We start from the raw sequence: 17,755 nt of genomic DNA on the forward strand, positions 1-17,755 counted from the left end.
TTGTGATTGATTAAGCACTTGTGATTGTTGTGTTTGGTAGGGTTCATAACACCTCCATTCTGCACTATTCCTTTTGTGTTGATTTGTCACATAATTATGTGAGTTAGTTGAGTATTTACACCTTGCGCCGGTATCTTCTCTATAAAATCGCATTTTTCAGCTTAACCCCTTCATTCAAGAACTGCTTCTCCTCTGATGAGTTCCACGTCAACTTTATGGAACGAAACAAGACTTGTCAGGAGTAATACTACTTGCATTCGTGGAGTGTGGCTGGGGAACTGTTCGTGCTGTGATCTGAAAGCGTCGTGTGGTCTCGTCGGGTCAAATGAAAAACCTATTACTACTATTTGACGGACCTATTGAAGATGGCAGCAAAGAATAAAAGATAAGTTAGATTAACGGCATGATCAGATCGTCCAAGTGGTGGATAGGTTGTGGTTCATACGGGTGTGGGAAATCGGAGATGATAAGATCGAGAGTATTGTTGCCGCGGGTTGGCTAGGTGACATGTTGGACAAGGTGTTGTGCTGCGCAGACTTCCACCAGGCATTCACCATCTCGGACAGTCTTGCTACTCTGTAGCAATGCTGAATTATGCAATTATCACATTGCTGGCAAGACGGCGGACATCATCCAAAGTGTTGTCTAGGTAGTCCATCAGGCTGGTGTCTGTCTCTGCACAAGAACTAGGCCGGTAGAGCGCACCCAAAACAGTCTTAGTTCCGGAGTGCATTGTGAGGGAGATCCACAAGAACTCATGATCACGGCAATCTATATCGTCGTGGTAGGTAAATTACCGTAATGGATAGTTCACTCCTAGCCCACACTGCCACACTGCCACCATGGGCATCTCAATCCTTCTTTATAGGGGGTGAGTATCCTGGGATGGTCAACTCATGGGAGGAATTGTCTGAGCAGAGCTTCGTTTCTGTTGCTATTGCCACGTCTACATTATACTGCAGGATTGCATGCTGCAGGGCACCTATCTTGTTGCTCAGGCTGATAATATGAATGCATTAGTCACTAGCAGTCGCAGATGTCTGGAATCCATCATTGGGCATGAGAGGACTGGGCATTCTGCTGGGGTGGCTGCGCACCATGCTGGGCGGCATGCTTTGCATCCTGTGACAGCGAATCTGGTGACCGTTCGGCAGAAGAACGTTTGTGCCTGTGTAGGGGGGGGGGGGTTACAGGTGTGCCGGCTGCGACAGCAGACAGGCCACGACTCGCGCTCAGGAAGTAGTTAATCGTGGCGCCAATCCCAAGTTGCTGTTGATCTTGATCATGCTACTGTACTTCCAACTGATTGGTGCTACTGTCGCTACTGCTACTGTCGCTACTGCTGCTGCGGCGACGGCTGGTGCAGCCGCTGTTGTTGTTGTTGTTGTTGCTGTTGTTGTTCTTGTTGTGACTGCTGCTCTTGCTGCTGCTGGTGCTGTTGGCTGCATTCGCATTTTTGGAAGGAGGTGTGGAATCTTCACGGCCTGTAGTAGAGTGGCCTGGCCAGAATTTGCTGATGTCACTGCCAGCTTGGAGGTGGCATCAACTGATAAGAGAGATCGTCCACACCGTGCTGATGTAGACGACCCTCGCGAGCATGTTGGCCTTTCTCTTGCCGTGTTCAGGTTTTCAGGTCCTTTATATTAATATCAGAATTTGACTATGCATCGGCTACCTATGCCCCTTTCTTATCGTCTTATCATGATAAGCACCTAAAATAGTTTGTTCAAACGTGCGGCTCGCTCGGTGTGCAGGACAGCCCCTCGCACTCACACGGCTCCCTTACTTGAGGCGTTGAGCACATGAACACCCGAACCCTCAACATATACACCCACATGCACATTCTGGTATTCATTTGGCGCTGCCTGAACAAATTTTACAGTACTCTGTTTGCATGCTTTTTCGCCCGTAGTCCCTCTCTCCGAACACGAGGAGGGAGCAGCAAGTTACTCATCATTCCTGTGTCCACAACTGCATCCTCAGCTAAGCCAATTACCATGCTGGAGCTATCCTGTGGAACCAGCTCCCAGACACAGCACGCCTCTCTCTCTCTCTCTCTCTCTCTCTCTCTCTCTCTCTCTCTCTCTTTCTCTTTCTCTCTTTCTCTCTCTCTCTCTCTCTCTCTCTCTCTCTCGCTCTCTCTCTCTCTCTCGCTCTCTCGCTCTCTCTCTCTCTCTCTTTCTCTCTCCCTCTCTCTCTCTCTCTCTCTCTCTCTCTCTCTCTCTCTCTCTCTCTCTCTCTCTCTCTCTCTCTCTCTCTCTCTGCTTTTGATCTCATTACAAAAATTCTGCGCTTTTTCTCCATCTGCGCATAAAATCTAGACTGACAACCTGCTTGTTAAATCATGCACCTGCTTTCAGGCGTAAAAACCCTGTTGTAGAGGTCTCAGTCCTCATTTGTTAGACTTACCTGTCTTTATAAATGTAACTTACTCTCTCTCTCTCTCTCTCTCTCTCTCTCTCTCTCTCTCTGCTTTTGATCTCATTACAACAATTCTGCGCCTTTTCTCCATCTGCGCATAAAATCTAGACTGACAACCTGCTTGTTAAATCATGCACCTGCTTTCAGGCGTAAAAACCCTGTTGTAGAGGTCTCAGTCCTCATTTGTTAGACTTACCTGTCTTTATAAATGAAACTTACTCTCTCTCTCCCTCTCTCTCTCTCTCTCTCTCTCTCTCTCTCTCTCGCTCGCTCTCTCTCTCTCTCTCTCTCTCTCTCTCTCTCTCTCTGTCTCTCTCTCTCTCGCTCTCTCTCTCTCTCTCTCTCTCTCTCGCTCTCTCTCTCTCTCTCTCTCTCTCTCTGTCTCTCTCTCTCACATATGTCTCTCTCACATATGTGAGTTAGTTGAGTGTTTACACCTTGCGCCGGTATCTTCTCTATAAAATAGCATTATGCAGCTTAACCCCTTCATTTAAGAACTGCTTCTCCTCTGATGAGTTCCACGTCAACTTTATGGAACGAAACAAGACTTGTCAGGAGTAATACTACTTGCATTCGTGGAGTGTGGCTGGTGAACTGTTCGTGCTGTGGTCTGCAAGCGTCGTGTGGTCTCGTCGGATTAAATGAAAAACCTATTAGGGGCGGTCCGTAAATATCGATGTTTTTTTAGAGACGATATTGGTGCGTCTGGGGGGAGGGGGTTTGAGGCATGTGCGTCTTTTCGAGCATCAGAACAATATCGATGTAAATATCTGAAGTTTCGCCGATCCCTGCACGCGGACGTCTAAATGGCTATACAAGAAATGTGAAACCAGCTTCCGTGCGCGGAGCTAAAACTCGCGACACAAGAACAAAATCAAAAATTGGAAGCTGTACGCCCATGGCGAATTTCAAGAGCAAAAGAATGAGCTATTGATTGTGGAAATCGGCCGAACGATGCCTGCAGGAGACCTTTTTCAAGACGTAGAGGCAGTGCGAACAAACGCAGTCCCTGCAGATGTTGTTCGACAAGCGCAGGCAAAATAGAGTAGTCTAAAGGACAATGAAGCCGGTGTCCGCGAGTTCGTTGCTGAGGTTGGCAAATGGAAAGCGGCCCAAGAGAGCAGCCAGTCATGGCTGGGCATTCAGCGGCCAGAATCACCCGACTGTGTGGTGGTCGAATCGACCTCTCCCGTAACTCCTGCTGCTGCTGCAACGAATGTTGTTACTCCCGTTGAGATGCCTTTGACTGCCCCCACATCGAATGCTGAGACTACCTTTCTGGAGTCCGTTGGCATTACCGCTGAAAAGCTGCTGACCCGTGAGGTTGTCGAACAGGCCTGCAAACTTGCCATCTTGGGTTCATATTATTGACAAAAATAGGAAAAAAATGAGCATCCAAAAATATTGATTCCATGATCTAAATGTACATGTGCGTCTTCTGGGGGGAGGGGGGGGGTCAAGGGAGAGAAGCACCAATATCGTCTCTAAAAAAACATCGATATTTACGGACGGCCCCTTACTAACTTATCATTGCCGAGTTTCTCCAACAGCATCCACGACGAGTTTGGAAATACGCCCTTGCTGACTGGCACCGCCTGAGAGCCTACATCCGCATCATAGACTGGTCCGCCACGATCCATGGGTGTGCGGAGCAGTCCTGTCAGCGCGCCACTGATGTCATGATGCATGGAATGAAACAGTTCATACCACCCAGAAAGCTTGTGATACACCAATGCAATCCTGTATGGTGGACACCGGACTGTTCTAACACCAATCATGCCAAGGAGCAGGCATGGAAGCTGTGGCAACGCGATCCCCTCAACGATAACCGCAAAAATAAAAAGCTGCACAAAACTGACAAGGAGTAATGAGACATTCGCCGATCTGACACCTAGCTCCAACACTTCTCCAAGGCGCAAACCAACAACCTTCCAACTTGGAAGGCTCAGGTTCGGAAAAGTCCAAGAGGGTAAGGAAAGCGCAACGAAGAAGAGCATGAGCTACGCATCACGGCAACAAAGAATGCCGAAAGTTACTGGATGATGACGAAACTAGTAAGACTATTGGACAGACCGGCCTTACTACAACTCGACGACGCAAAGCAACAGACCACCCAACTTGGGAGACTCAAGTTTATGTAATAAACATAGAAGGGGAAGCTAAGCGAAGGCGTATTGTGACAAACCGAAACGCCAACATCCTACTGAACTCCACTATCATGTAAGATGGACTAGTTATGTACAATAACAAGTAGTTCCACACGACGTACCTTTTGCCGTATAGGTCATGACGGCTCATCAGGTGCGCAAAGTTGAACTAGGATGGTGAGCCAGTATAGTTATGATGAAGAAAGGAAAAGGACAAAATGTTACGAGTTATGGCAAACTGTCCACCAACGTAACCAGATCTTATACAGTCAGCGAGTGAGACAAAATGGCAGAATACTGACAAGGAGTAATGAGACATTCGCCGACCTGACACCTAGCTCCAACACTTCTCCAAGGCGCAAACCAACAACTTTCCAACTTGGAAGGCTCAGGTTCGGATACAGTTTGTCATAACTCGTAACATTTTGTCCTTTTCCTTTCTTCATCATAACTATACTGGCTCACCATCCGAGTTCAGTTATCATTATTATTAAGTAATACACCAGCGAAGCAAACACAGCGAAAATACAGATCGAAGTTGTCCCATGACTACAGAATAATGTAAATCAGGATTTTTCTCAACAAGCGATACCAAATTATTCAAAAATACCATACCCCTCTGGCCCACACATGCCTGATGTTGAAAAAACTAAAGGTGTAAATGATGGTCTCTCTACAATCACCACCGCCACCACCACCGCCGTCGCCGCCACCACAACCACCAAATATTTTGATTCGGTATACGCTAGTTGTCAGCTGGGTGTCACTATGGTTTTATTTAAGTATCACCCATAGATCCATTGTTATGCACAATTTGTACAGTAACAAACAATCAATGTGACTGAATCTATTTTGTTTTGTTTGCCGATACCTCTGAGTTTTCCTGTGCCCCCTCCCCCCCCCCCCCCCCCCCTCCTTCCAAAGGTACCCCCCACTTTGCGACTGCTGACACGCACGCACGTAAGCATACACTCGAGTACACGAATAAACACGCACAACCATCAGATCAACCTGTAGTCCTATCTCCATTTCCAATACTCCAAGCAATGACACACACTTACACACAACTACATACAAACATCGTAGGCACGCATACAAATCACTAGCAGTTCATAAATCAATGAGGAAAGAACAACATAGCGTAGCAGCAGAAGAAATATACAGGTAGGCATGACAGCATTAGAAATGGTCTCACAACCATCCTCACGATTAGATTAGTGAGCAGGCCAGCAGCAAGCAAAAACATATTCACATGTTCAAGCACAAGAAGAAAAGCAGGCAACAAAACTATCGATGGTCAGGGCTTAGGGGTAGGGGGTATACAGGGGAACAAAACACTACAAAATGTTACACTGCCCCAAGAATTCACAACAATTTACTGAGTTTACATGACTGTGTGATCAAGTTACGACACAACACACATTGTCAAGAATTTTCCGACACAACTAGTCCACATAATTATTTCAGGCGTATACCAAGCCCTTCCGACAATTCCTCTCCGTGAACACGGTGACAAGTTGAGAACAAACGCTACTACTTAAACCACAGTCGTTCACCTCCAGTTGGCGTAACTGTGTGCACCCCTTCACGGCTTGGATGAATCTCAACTCATCATCCTCTCTTCCCACAAACGCATTCCCATCCACCTCCAAGCTTTCCAGCTGTGTACATCTCTCCAACATATCCCAGAGTACAAACAACAGTACTGCAGACATACGACACGATGTCACGTACATGTAGCTCATACAGACAGTGCGTACATTCTTACAATGGTTGATTGCAAAGCACACCCGCAGAAAACCAAGAACACCAACCTGGTTAAAACTGATACGCAAACCCTGCAGACTAGGGGACAAGGCTAGAATCACGGAGGACAGTGCCTGCCCAGCGTGGATATCATTCCCTTCTAGCTCTAGTACACGTACTCTGCGACACATCTTTAGTCCTTGGGATAACCTGAGAAAGGACTCATCTCCCAAGAAACAACCGATGAGGTTGACCTCCTCCAGATCAGAACATGCATAACCACGCAGTAAGGAACTAAGAGAAACACATTCATGAAAAGAATGTGATGTGCCACTGACATTGAGCTCTGATGCAAGCACAACACGAAAGAAAGGGTGTGTCCATTTGCCGGACACACCGTGATACTCTGCATGCTCATGATATGCCACCACAAGATGAACAAAAAACTGACGGATAGGAGAATATGGACTAGCATGGATAGCATCAGCTAGACTTACAATGCGAGCAGGAGCAGCTTGCAGGTATTCATGACTCAGCAGCATAGCAGCGGGATGAAGGAGACTCTCGCACGGCCGCGCCAGCTCAGCATCCACCTGGGATAGCGCTTCCAACAGCACAGTGCCATTAGCAACACTGCCGCTCTCCATCCACACCGTCAGGAGAGTCTTGAGGAATAGCGCATCTGTGGGCTCTCGGCTGATGGGCATGGAATGGCGCACCTGCTGTTCGCCATGGCCCTTGCCACGGTCACACCGAGGAATGAGGAGAATGTCGGCGAGGACTGTCATGTGCTCAGCCTTCAGTACCCGGCATAGGCGGTCGTGGACCTTTGCCATCTCCTCCTCACCGGTCAGGACACTCGAGTCGTTGCGCATCTCCTCGGCTAGCTTAGCGGCGGTGGCAGCACGACTAGCGGCAATAGCAGTGCGTTTGTTGGCATCAGCAGCCCCCAGGGCAGCAAATTCCGCAAGACTAACGTTATAAGACGGCAATTCCCCAGCTTTGGCCTTACTGCTAGGATCCAGTGGTATGGGATCTGCACACTGCGCACGCCATAGCTCCTCCATGATGGTCAGTGACACGTCTTCCGGGCATAGAGCAATGAGAAACTTCCAGAACATTGACATATGGCCATCGTACGCGCCAATTCCCTGTACGAATGCAACGGCGTGATGTCTTTCTTGCACTACACACCGCATCATATACCATGCTCCAAGGAACTCCTGCAGTGACAGATGACGGAAGCGGTATTGCCGAGCGTCCGTAGACATTGTGCCCTGGCACGTTTGGAGAAGACCCAAGCTCATCGCATCCTTGCTCAAGTGGGAGTTGATGATGTCGGACGTGTTGAACACCATCTTTTTCACCAGCAGCATGCGAAACGCAAAACGCCCCAGTTCATGTAGCGACTGGACCACTTTGCTGGGTACCTGTGAAATCGATCCGCAAACCGCACCACCAGCACGCTCTGCGACTCGGCGCAGTAACGATTCGTACAGGGATGCACTGCACGTCCACACGGCGTCGCTGCTCTTGAAAAGCTCACAGGTTAGGGCTGCAAACATGGGAGTTGCCATAAGAGATGACACATCCGGCTTGCTCTGCAGCTCTGTCAGCAGAACCTCAGCGCGTTGTTTACCGAGAACCTTCACTGCGTACTCCCTCACATTTTCCGGTGAGAAACCCAGTACTTAGATCTTCTGCGGATATTTGCCACACTGCGATAGTTTAGACGCATCCTGGCATGGACGGCTTGTGACGATCACGTGCGTCTTCACCATGCCCTCACGTTTCAGCAAGTCTCTCATGAACTTACTGCAGCTGGCAAAATCACACTCATCCAAGCCGTCCATGACAACGCATAAACGGCTTGGAGCATCTTCGAAGTAGCCTGCAAGCTCCGATATCTCATCCTGCGACAGGCCCTGGCTCGCCAGCTTCACAGCCAACAGTTCGGCAAGACTAGTGACAGCTCTCACTTCGTCTTCACCAAGGGCGTCGGAACCGCACCGGCCGGGGCGGCCATGGCCGCCCCACTTTTTCGGCCGTTTTTTTTTTTTTTTTTTTTTTTTTTAGCACACTGCAACAAAGCGCGATGATCTCAGCGCAAACGTGGCAAATCCTTGTCGCCGATCGTGGTTTGTTGCAGAATCAAAAGTCCATGTACACTGAAATGGCACCAAATGCCTGGGAATGCTTGCAATTGGCTTCAATCTTTGAATTTTTTTCCCGGGGGAGGGTAATGTTTGTCCCCGATCGTAGCATCTTCTTGGTTTTTTGCAGAATCAAAAAGTCTTTCATTGTAGTTACCGTACACTGAAATGGCACCAAATGCCCAGAAATGCTTGCAATTGGCTTTAATTTTTGAATTTTTTTCCCGGGGGAGGACCCCCCCCTTCCATGGCCGCCCCACTTCCAAAGTCGTTCCGACGCGCCTGTTCACGAAGCTCTAGCCCCACGACCAGATCGAATTATTCTTGCCATAGTTCGCCTCTGCTCCACAGGTATAGAACCATGAGCAGAAACACTGTGGTCTTGCCACTACCAGCAGATCCGTACGCTAGTACATTCCGCATCACCTTGCTGGGCATAGCGCCAATACGTGAGCCTGCGGCACGAAACAGGTTCTTCAATTCAATTCGATCGGCCTTGCTGAATTGCACTGAGTGTTCACGTCTCTCGCCATACGTCGAGAACGTTTCATCAAATTCTCTTTTCACTTCCGTTTCCGACACCAACGCCAAATTTACGAATATCTGGTCGAGTGGAATGAGTTCATCAGAAGCAAGGCCGCCGCTCAGCTGAACTCTCGACTCTTCGGCCTGTTCCAACAACTTCTTTTTGGCTTTGACCAGTGAAGGCAGCAGAGCCTTGGGCTTTGCGGCGGGATCCGCAGCCATCGCATCCATTGCAGGTGTGTGCGAAAGTCTAAAGCCCAGTGCCAGCCCAGTTTCTTAGTTCTGTGATCGTGAGCTAAAGTAGAAAATTAAATTTGACGACATGAATGGAACAGCTTTGAGCGCAGGGCTAGCCGGCTGTGCAGTACAGGATTGTACTACTGTCGAGGACATGGAAATCCAGTCGATTGACCGGGGCCGGCGCCCTCAGCGCGTACAGAACGTTGCATGCCATGTTGATCCGATGTGACCAGCGAGCTGCAGCGCATAAATGCCCCGACCGCCATGCATGGGCCACGGCTGCATGGCCAGCGCCCTGGGCCGCTAGACGTGCGACCGGATTTCCATGTCCACGACAGTAGTACGTCGTTGTACAGCCACATCACGTGACATCAGTCACTGCCAACATGCGCACGGCGCAGTGCAGTCGACTCCCTTCTTTTCATGAGATCCGATTTCAGTTGACATGCGTTGGACCTGGCGTGCAATGATGATGTGTGTGCGTGGTGCATCAGTACAGAGCGGTGCGCGCCACGGAACGCCTGGGGCTATCACTATAGGGCTGTTAAGTGTGACGTCACGGCTCCTTCGATACGCATAGCAACGGAGAGCACTGGGGACAAACAAAAGTCGCGTCCTCTGGATGGAACCAGATGTCAAGGGCATCTAAATGACTGGAGAGACAGCAATTTTTCTTTGCTTTTTCTTCAAGCGATTGTCGTCGCTCTTTACTCCTTGCTCTTTCCTCTACAAAATTCCTGTAGTCGTCGAGTGCCTTCATGATGGCTGTGAAATTGGCTGCCCACAGTAAAACTCCGTGTTTGAGAGTGCTTTGAAGATGTTTCGCGTCCTGATGGATCAAAGTATGAGCGCTCCTTGTGGATTCGATTATATAAAGGTGAGTTGTTCAAGAAATCAGTGTCTTCTTTCTGTCTCTGCCCTCACGCTGGCACAATATCAGCCTCTATATCCATGACTGCTCGCACCTCCCGTAAACTGCATGACTTATATTTTCGACCTCCGTGGTGATTGAAGACCCATGGAAGAATTATTATGTTCAGAATGATGTCCTAAGAATATAAAATAAAATAATTCTAGGGAATTGTCATGGGGTATTTTTGGAAGGATGGAGACAGACAGAGAGAGAGAGCACTGTTTGAAGTGTTTGTCTCACTGTAAATACTCCAGATTATTGAATGTTGTATGATCTACTCTATATTTTCCACAATGGTTTTTCCTGATTTGCGGGATCTCTTCTTTTGCTGTTTGCGTGTTTACAGGAAGTGACTGTCTGGTGTAACTGCACCAGATCCTGGGGAAATTAAGTCAGATGCAAAGGCAGGGTCGTCCAGTGATGCAACACTGCCGTTCTGTGTGCAGCGTTACCGCTAATACCCCCGGCGAAAACACAAAAAAAGACAAACACGTGAAAAGACTACAGTATTGACCGTTCTGCTAATAAATGCATGACTGCTCCGACAGTCGATAATCGAAACACAGAGCACCAGCATGATGTTTACATATTGGGAACCACACAACAGCTCAATTCTCAAGCCCAAAAATTAATGAATACAAATACAGAGCGACGCAACAAGAGATCATCCGGCAACCAAACGAACCTGGGTCTAATGCACTGAATAGTCCTGAAATACGCAGGCCAGACAAAACAGTGCAAGCACATAATGTTACAAGGTACATGCATTGCAGAACAAAGTGTAACCAAATATACACAGGGTTATAGCTGCAGACTTGTGCATGTGCTCGCTCAGCCCAAGAACACACGATCATGATGATGGAAACAAACCGGGGGAAACACGCTAACACCGAAGTAAGCATCAACACGTAAATAGTGCAGCTCTGAAAAAATTACATTGACATGTACATTGGTGTGTCGAGTAGTATCAGGCTTGAATAATCATCCAACCAAGACTTCATCAGGTCCCAGACGCTGAGATCGCACGCCGAATGTGAAGTGCATCTAGCCTTGAACCTGTCGCACAAGGCACACATATATGGCAAAATGACATCCACTCTGATTATTTCCAGAGGCCAATCATGACAGAACACAGAAATGAAACCACGGGCTCAACCAAGTAAACACAAAGGAAGTTAGTCAAAATAATCCATGCAGTGCTCTCTTTTTTAAAATTGCAGCGCTGATTGCAGTGTTGCGTCATAGCCCGATACCCGCTGAGCACAGACACAACTCCATTCATCAGGGGCAAGACATACTCTTTTGGAATAAAGTCATAAAGTACAGCGTTCCAATGACATTACGGACACCTCGTGCAAATGCATGGTCTGTTCATCTGGCCGACTCGGCCACGCATGAGAGTGTGTGCATGTACATGCGCGCGCGCAACACACACACACACACCATGTATTCGGTGCGTATGGTGTACCAGTTGCGGGACAATGAAGATGGAATCATTATCATGATGTTACATGTACATCTACAGTGTATGTTTGAGTGTAAAGTAAATTTTATTTTATTGCACATTTCTTCGACACAACTAATAATTATTACTTACTTCACATGTTCGCATTTCTCATAATCGATCCACCTGCACTCCGTATCAGTCGAGGAAAAATTCTCGCAGATATACACTAGTCACCACAGCCATGTGATGACATTGGGATGGGCCCCAAGTACGATTGCACTCTCTAGTTACAATAAATTTGGCCAGATTATCTGTGAAGGCAAAATGCAATGCATAGCGGCAATCGATGGATGAAGAGAGAGTTTGTAAATACCTATATCTTTCCACTTGTTCAGGAGCTTACCTTTTGGAGTTCACATCGTTTACACGATCACTCGTGCTGTCTTGCACCTTGGTTTTGTTGACCATGGATACGCCATCCCAGAAAACATTCTACAGGAGCTACTAATGCAGAGCGTTTTTCACGCTCGATCTCGGCGATCTACCTTGTCACACCATTAAAATCCTCCGTGACACTGGCTACAGTCACAAGAGACGTCTCAGTAGGGTAATGAGCACGACAACATCGTCGAGATCAAGGACAAAGAGAAAACAAAACACTCACTGAAAACAGCAAAGAAGAAACGAAGAAATGTACACGATTCTTATATGTTGCCACTGACAACTGGTTCGGTGGAGACGACGCTACTTTTGTTTGTCCCCAGTGGGATCGTTGTTATGCGTATCGAAGGAACTGTGACGTCATCACCTAACAGCCCCATTAGTATTATCATTCATGATGTAGAATTCATTTTTATCTGGCCAGGCTTCAGGCTTCAGCTTGAAAGCCACTGGTTTTATGCATGCAGTGACCAAAATCGGGCAGATCTAGCCACATGTACGTGTACATGTAGGTGCACATTTGACAGCTCAGTCAGGAATCACTGGCTTAGTTTTTTTTGTAGGCTAGCTCTGTGCGAACAGCAGTTTCCATTGAAACAGCAACACACAAGCTATCACCAAGCTACATAGTGCGTTGCGAAATGCTTGCAAAACGTGGTCGATGCCGCGAAGGCAGAGCCAAATTGAGACACAAAAAAAAAAGGTTAGCAATGGACCGAGGGTAGAATTTGTTGCTCCCCTGGAGCCTGGTGGCAATTAGGTCAATCATCGGACAACGGTACTTACATGTAGAGATATATTGTGTAAGGTTGGGAGGAGCAAGAGCCATACAGACGTGGCAATGAATTCAGCACAGCAGCCGGAGGGGGAAGGCACTGTGCCCGGATATTTTTTTTTTTACTAGAGCCACGTAAACCCGTCATGTGTGAGCCATGAATAAGGGGAGTGGTGGCGTGGTCTGGGATGATATGTAGAGTGACCCTTCGTGTTTCGTGTTGTCTATTCTAGTATTAGTAAGTATGATAACGCCCTGGTACGGTGGTGCTCTGATTGGCCAAATGCTAGCAACGACCTGACAACAGGCACGTGACATGTATGAATAAACAATCATATCCTTGTACATGTACATGTATACCGTACTGGCTCGATTACAGCCCTCTCTTGAATAGTGCCCTATTTCGAATGCAGTAGATTTCTTGGCTTTGTGTGCAGTTTCTATGGTGTTTTGGGTCCCTCTCATATCGTCTGGGAGTGTACCGCCAAGCCCAAGGTGCCTATGTTGGTTGACCTGCTGCAGCCGAGTCGAGTGGAGTATGATGTGGACCAGGATGATGTGTTGGAGTTGGAAGGCAAGGACGACGGTCTTCGTGGTGTTGAGAGGAGATGCCAATCCTTCAACCGTCTTCCTACTGCGACCCTTTGGATGAATGCAACTGATAAATGCCTTGTGCAATGTGTCGCAGTGAGTGCCGTGTGATCGGCAAACTGGCTGCATTTGGTGCGCAAGTTTGTACATGCTTGTGGGGGCGGGGGGGGGGGCGGTGGGGGGCGGGGGGGCGGGGGGGGGCGGGGGTCGATCGTGTTGTTGAGATTTTTTTTGTATCGCAGACCAAACGGGCAATGATGCCCAATATTATGATGCCGATAAAGTAACGGCCAAAAGCCAGGAATACAACAATAATAATACCACAGCACGCGTACAAAGGCCAAAGAACAATGTATGAAAATACACTGAAATTAAGCCAAGTCCGCTTCTGTCCCCAGTCAACAAAAAACTCATCCATAAACAATGTCTGATCTCCATTTCGACGTGTCTGCAGCAAATGCTCGTGCTCCTTCTAGGTCGCTGGCATTCTTCAAAGGGATGTCGTGGCCTGCCAGGTCCTTCATGATGGTGGTAGGGAGAATACAACAAACGTCCACGAAAGAGAGAAAAACGCAGACTGCAAATACTCAAAAAGAAGAAAGGGAAGAAAGAAGAAAAGAATGTAAAAAAAAGAAGAAACACATGAGAAAGTGTTATGCAGCAACTATCCACGACTGTAACAAGATGATAAAGAGTCAGAAAGTGCGATAATAGGGCACAAAACTGACAGGCTACTGAGACATTCAGAGACCCGAGACCCAGCTCTAACACATCTCCATTTCGCAAACCAACAGCCTTCCAACGGTATTACTTGCAACTCATGACGTGTGGAATAGGGCTTGAAAGTACTACGTCACAGCATAGCAACAATTTCAAAAATTCAAAAACTGGATCCAGTTTTTGTATGGATCCAAGCACATTTCAAGCGGTCTTACTCACAGCAAGGTGATAATAACCGGTGAAATTGACTGGGTATGGGGTGGGTTGACAACTGGTAGCGAAGAAACAGTCACACCTGCAACCGACATGAGTGGGTTGCCATGAACCCACACACTGAGGCAATAGCAAAGTCACACCTTAGTGGATCCAAAAGTAGAAATCTGTCCCTGCTATCTATGTTATTCTGTTTGCCCTCTCGAACGCTGCTGCGTCAGTGAGAATTGCCTGTACATCTGAGGTCAGAGGTTCCGGTGGTTAAAATGATGCTCTTCCTCCACTTGGTATTATGCTTGCTCAGCTCTTTGGAGAATCTCTTGCAAATGGTTGCGTACCGTTCCGTAGCCTTGTTCACACGGACTGACAATGCAATGATATCATCAGAATCGTCCATGTTGTCCAAATAATCAAGGGCCGCTTTAGCTGCATCCAACCTCCCCTTCATTCTTGCAGGATCTGCTCCCTTGATACTTCGCATCTTATCCAGGTACTCCCCCACCTTGTTCGTGTTGAGAAATTCCTTGAAATCCACATCCTTGGGGTTCAGGTACATCAGAAGCTTTGCCGCATTCATTGTGTACGCGTCAGCTGTAGCCTTGCTCAGCACCTTTTCTCCAATAGATTTGAGCCATTTCTTGAATGTGCACATGCACAGAGGACCTGTGGTGACGTCATGGTGGATGTCAGGTTGAAAATCTGAATTCCTTGCAACCCTCCTTGAACGCACCACTCTGCCAGGGAGAGGAGTAGTGGAGAAGGGAGTCAGGCCAGTAGCTCGTTCCTTTTCCTTTGAACCCCAGTCTTGAACAAGTGCCCTTTTGGTGGCCACTGCAGAATGGCTAGACGTTTCGTCACCAGATCCAGGAGACTCAAGTTGCGCTATTGCAACATTAATTAATAATGATCTGCTTTGATAGTAGTGACTGCTAATAATTGCCTGGGTTGACTTTGGATTTTTCTTCAATCATCTCTACGATCACATCATCATGAATTTTCAATAAAGTTCTTTAGTATCCAGGAGACTTAGACTTCGCTGCAGTGCCCTTGGTCGTCCTTCTCTTGCTATTTACCCGCATTCAGTTCTTTGATCCTCGTTCAGGTCCGAATATCTCCGCTTGAGATGCATGCCTGTCAGTGTCCAAAGAGCAGATAGAACCTTATTCTGTATAACACACGAAGGGGCTTGTTACCACTCATTTCTGATTTGGAATCTTCTGAGGACCTTGAACTCTCTCCACACTGGTATGAGGTACATGATTGTATCATCATCATAATGATCATGACATGATTCGCTCCCATGCGAACACTCACTGTCAGGGACGTTGCCCAGAGACTCTTTCACAATTGATCCAGTTCCAACGGTGAAAGCACCAGTGTGAAGCAAGAAAGGATTATGGAATTACAGGAGTGTCTATAGCCCTTTAGTGAGTACCATTGAGATCCGTTGTTAGAATGATGTAGCTAGCATTGGGTTTGGTTTGCGCCATTATTCGACGAGGGTCTGGTTTGGTTTGGTAATACATGTACATGTAAAAGTGCAATTTCAAACAGTGCCGAGAATGCGAAGCCATTGACATCACCCACTGGTGTCCAGCAGGGATTCGTACTCAAACTAGTTTGGATACGAATCCCTGCTGGACACGCTCAAAGAAAAGTACATGCACAGTGATACCTGTCTAAGACGACCGCTCAAGGGACCTTCAAAATGCGCTCTCTGTTACAAGGTGGTCTCCTTATCCAGGGTGATTTGACTGGAAATAGCATCCCTCGATCCTAGTTTCAGTGGTCTTCTTGGACAGGTGGTCGCCTTAGCCGAGTGGTCGTCTTGACAGGGTTTCCTGTATGAGTCATAGTCATCATCGTCATCACAAGAATGACTTCAGACTGCCTGTCTGTCTCTCTATCTTTCTGGGACAGGAATCCGTTTCCTTGAGTGCCATGGATTTCGTTCTTTAGACTGATTCAATCTGCGAACAGAACTGTTTCGTCCTTTGTGAACTCATCAGTGCAGCACGGAGAACATGAGGCCGAACCTGAAAACAATTAAAAATAAATTTTCCAGACTATGCCAGATTTAATTTAAACCAGGCCAGAACGTACCTTGGCAGAGTGCTCAAATTGACAAGTCAGTGAGCTCTGCATAACGCAAACAGCAAAGGCACTACCCCACATGAGAGTGCTCAACTGCTACAAGAGCAGGAGCGAAATACTCAATCTGCAGAAAGAACTGTTTCGTCCTTTGTGGACTCATCAGCTCAGCACAGGGCAAATGAGGCCGAACCTTACAGCAACGAGTAATAAAGTTTCCTAACTCATGATCTAAAGCAGGCCCGAAAGTACCTTGCCAGAGTTCTCAAACTTTGAGCCATCTGTTGAATGAGCACAGATATCCTGTCGTGATGTCCTGGTGGATGGCTGTCCTTTAGAATGATGCAATCGTCACAAGAATCACTTTGTGTAAGACCTTGTTTGGGACAGGAAAAAGAGTGTGGAATGACATGCCGGCCTGAAGCCAATTCCTTGCGTACCATTCAGTTCCTTCTTTAGAATAATGCCACAAGAGTCACTTCAAACCGCTGTCACACTGAAACAAGCCACTTTGGGCTTGTTATCGCTGGCGCTCAGCTGGCTTGTGTGCTCCCTGGCCAGCGGTCACACCAGACATAGAGTGCATAGCTTGAATGGCTTGTTTTTTTTGCCCGCCAATTTTGAATACATGTACATGTATGTATATGGAAACACACCAACTTTCGCAAGGAATCGGAGAGCAGAACAGTGGTGATCTACAAGTTGTGTTCAGTGTTGATGAAGAAGTAAAAATCTACAACAACAAGCCTTAAAGCAAAGGAAGCCCGGATCCTGAATTGCGACCTCGTGCTCTTTTTATTTGTACGGTGTGCAATGCATGGACGCGCGATGGTTCGGGTGACGGTGTTTCCTGATGTTGAGCTTTCTGCTCCACCGGTTGCTGTTCTTCAATTCCCTCGCAGTCCACTCTCTTCTTCGTACCTTTCTTCATGAATTCAGCCGTGAGTTTGGCGCCCTTTCTTGGCCCCGAACCACAGCTTCCAACTACGTAGGAACCTGTCCGGGAGACATGGTGGTGAGCATGCGAAATCAGTAGCATCATCTGATTTCATTCAATGCTAAAAACACAAACAAATTAGCAATTAACAGTCATATGTTCGTAATCCAATTACTCTGTCTGGTTCACATTTCACGTAAGGGTCAGCTAGCAGGGATTTGTGCTAAGGTATGCGTGATCATCTTGATCATCGTCGTGATCATCGTCTTTGACCACTTGGTGGTGGGTCTGATCTACTCACCTCCCACCGTTTAGGCGCTGCATCTGCGCCTTTGATCCTAGAGGGTGGTGGCGTTCCCACGACGGATGCGGAAAACTCGGCTGGAACCGTGAAA

Source organism: Sycon ciliatum, chromosome 13, assembly GCF_964019385.1.
Source record: "Sycon ciliatum chromosome 13, ocSycCili1.1, whole genome shotgun sequence".
NCBI classification, from domain to species: domain Eukaryota; kingdom Metazoa; phylum Porifera; class Calcarea; order Leucosolenida; family Sycettidae; genus Sycon; species Sycon ciliatum.